Source organism: Callospermophilus lateralis, chromosome 7 (genome assembly GCF_048772815.1).
Source record: "Callospermophilus lateralis isolate mCalLat2 chromosome 7, mCalLat2.hap1, whole genome shotgun sequence".
NCBI classification, from domain to species: Eukaryota; Metazoa; Chordata; class Mammalia; order Rodentia; family Sciuridae; genus Callospermophilus; species Callospermophilus lateralis.
This window is the reverse complement of record NC_135311.1, coordinates 47,631,394-47,635,097: the sequence shown is the minus strand read 5'-3', so window position 1 is coordinate 47,635,097 and position 3,704 is coordinate 47,631,394. Positions and strand designations below refer to the sequence as shown.

General features: G+C 36.2%; 1 non-coding gene across 1 annotated transcript; it reads right to left on the bottom strand.

Moving 5' to 3' along the window:
• Positions 1–2,633: 2,633 nt before the first annotated feature.
• Positions 2,634–2,735, bottom strand: LOC143405374 (small nucleolar RNA U13). Its single transcript, XR_013092075.1, has one exon. It is a non-coding gene; the product is annotated as a small nucleolar RNA U13 (small nucleolar RNA).
• Positions 2,736–3,704: the final 969 nt, after the last annotated feature.

The window sequence follows — 3,704 nt, the reverse complement described above, 5'->3', positions numbered from 1 at the left end:
ACTGAGCCACTACCCAAGCCCCAAAGGACAATATTTTTAAATAAACTCAAGGAGAATGTATGTCATGGAACACAATAAGACAACAGATCACATGGCCAGAATTTATTAGGATATAGGCAAGTGGAATCAAAACAGGGAAGAAAAGGGTATTGTGTACTAAGGATAGCCAATAGTTGCTAGACTATCAACTAATTAGATGACCTTGCATATGCAAAATCCAGCCAATTTTCAGATAAGGTGTGAGATCTGTCTCAACTAGATTAAACATTGTTTATGTGTAAATAGGCTGATTTCCTCATATGCTCCCTAAACTATATAATGTATTAAAAAATAACCATATTTGAAAGATGACTAATGGCTCTGTCTTCGTCATTTTGAAAACAAGAGATATCAGATTCAGCTTTTGCTACTTTCCTTAAAGGGCGAACAACTGACTCCAATCAGACAAACCACCAAAATGCATTTTAAATCCAAAATTGATACAAGGGTCTACAGGAGAGTCTCAACTCTGTTCATTTGTCTCACCTGAAGAATTAAAAATAAATACTGCCACCTAAATCACCAACAGAGACTCTAATTTAAGGGGGGTGAAGCGTAGGGGGAGATGGTAAGCAACTAAATTTCAAAAATTCTTCCGTTGTAGTCTGATGTCTGCTCTATCGTTTTCCAATATCAGTCCTGTATGGGTGTATAGTTCTTTAAATAATCAACTGGCCCACTAGAACATACAAGCTCAACTAAAGAAAAGCCCTAACTCTTGGGAAATTTAGTCATGTCATGCTACGACCCCTGTCAGATAGTAGTGTTATTTATTTATTTTTTTACTTTAGTTAGATTATCACTGTCTTCTTTCTTAATAAATGTATAACCTCAGGGATAATGAATCACATTTCTAATAAGAAATCATAACAAGCTGGTGGCAAACCTCTTAACCTTAATGAACATGACAAAGACCTTTTCGTATCTTATTGTTAATTTAAAGCTTTTGCTTTAACAATTCTCTGTTAATCCATTGTGCCCCTTTCTTGTGCGTGGTGTGATGGCGCTCAGCATGTCTGCTGTCTTTGTTCTTATATTCATCTACTCCTTTGTAATGTGGTAATTAATTTTAAGATGAAAGCTAATGCTGGCTGTGAGAGTACTGAGCTATTAATACTGCTGGCTAATGTACCACTAGAAGACCGGGCACAGTAAAACAGAAAAACAGTTCTTTTTTTTTTTTTTTTAATGTTCTTTCATTGGCTCATTATTACAATTAGGGGAACATTATGCAAAATTTTTCTCTTAAGCATAAATCAGAATAGAGATGGAAAAAGTAAAAAAAAAAAATATTCAGATGACAAACCAAGTTTTCAGAAGACAGCAAGTTTAAATTATTTTTTTGTCCTAAAAGAGCAGGAGTTGAGCACTCCAAGCCAGACCCACTGGTGAAGGGCAAGTCTTTGGGGTTCAGTATACCACTGAGATGACAAGCAAAATAATGTGCAGTTTGTGTGGATGTGCAGTTCTCGGAAGAGATACTCATTACCTTGGCAAAAAGCTTTTCCAGTTCTACTGGAATCCACTGTATTAAAAGAAAATCAGATGAATCTGGCAGTATGAATGAACTCAAAGTGCTTTCCCCTACTAATCAGGCCTCAGGACCAGACTGGTTATACAGAGATCCTTAAGATCCAAAGCATGCAGGAGGCATCAGCTTTGATCATCAGGAGCCTGAGGCCACCAGCCATGTCAATTACAATTGCTCATGGTTGTTGAGACTTACTACATATCAGGTATGTTATTTGTATTACCTTATTTAATCCTCACAAAATTGTCTTAACTAGGTTAAATGATTATTTACAGATTATTATTTACACATACTGCAATGATGGCTTATTATTTACATATAATGCAATGATGGCATATTATAGTATAACAAGATAATATACTAATTTTTGCATAATTTACAGGGTCATACAACTAATAAATGACCAAGTTGGGATTTAAGCAGGTATCTGTTTGACTCTAGAATCTTCATGCCAAACTGTGCCAACTTCATGTCATCTGGAAGGATGAAGAGACTCCAAGGCAGATAGTCTGGGTCAGGGAAAGGATAGCCACTGTAAGTTTAAAGCTTCAGGAACATAGCATTAATTATATCTTACTTACAGATGTTTAAAAGTGCTGACCTGTATAAGAACACCAAAAGTATTAAGTTTTGTTATGAGCTTCTATAACATAAAACAATAAACAATATCTTAACTCATATAGACTATGAAAATACTTAGATATGTCCTACTGAATATCCACAAATCTATTTAGTCCTCACAATTTACAGTGACTTTTCCTCAAGAAACAGCATTATACACTTCAAAATTAAATTTACTCTTTATTTGTTTAATTATTAATATCAGAAATGTTTGGAAACTATATCTATTTTAGGTAACTATTTTAACACTGACAGTAATATTGACGGCATGTTTTAGAAACATGAAGTAGTCTAGTGGGGCTCATTTGAGGGCATGAGGAAGGGAATAGAGACACACTGAAAAGACTGGCGACAGTCAGCTTGCTATTTAAGTTAAGAAGTGTCACAGGAAATTTTAGGCAGAGGACTGACGTTATTTTTTATTGGTTTTTGCCTACATTCACATCAGACAGATGATGTGCTGATAGCAAAACAAAGCTTGAGAGAAGCACATTTCACAATAACATGAAACCCCTATCATCACACTTAGGAACCACAGAAGGATCTGACATTGTTTTAATGAGGTCTGTAGAAACTTAAAAAGTCAATTTACGAATACCAGAAATAAGTTGTTTTTAAGTTACATTTTTATGTGTCTTTATTTATTTAATATAATTAATTAATTAATTTTGGTCCTGGGCATTGAACCCAGAGGCACTTTACCCCTAAGCTATATCCTCACACATCCTCCGCTTTTTTTTGCTTTTTATTTTGAGACAAGGTCTCTTAAATTGCTGAGACTGACCTCAAACTTACAATCTCCTGCCTCAGCTTTCCAAGTCCCTAGGATTACATGGTGGCATGTGCCACCAAATTACCAAAGATGATGAGGAATACTCAAACTCAGGACCCTTTTTCTCTAACTGGTCTCTGCTTCTCTAAAACTATAAAGCTTCATTCTCTTAAACCAGCCCGCTTCATGGAATTATAGCTTTGGGTATAATACAGTTCAATAGCAAGAATCCAAGCAAGAGACTAGATAAAATTTTTTAAAATAGTACAAAAAGAGAGTTCAGTTTCTGGTGTGGCATGTAAGGAACTTGGAATCATCAACCCATCCTGACAACAAATTAAGCTGAACGTTGAAAAATCCACATGTCTTTTTAGATCTGTCAGAGAAGTGAGGTCACAGGGAAAAAAATACTGCTCCAAAATTAGAAAGAAAGACAAATTCAGAGAAACGCAACTTACTGAAGCAGAAACCCATGAGCAGAAACCTCTGTGGGAACTAATGCTGGGGTATAAAAACCTAAACTCGAGTTGAACAGTTGCTGGAGGCTCAGTGTGGATGAATCTGTGCGTTAAAAACCCCAGGAGGACCCAGTCACGGGGGCAGGTACCCACAGTTCTCTGAGTTTTGCCTCCAGGAGCGCAACCAAGTTCTCATAATGAATACTGAAAAACAAAAAGCATCCCCTCATTCTTCTGACAGGGAGAGGGGAAAAGTAACCATTTGGAATACGCCAGAGCATTC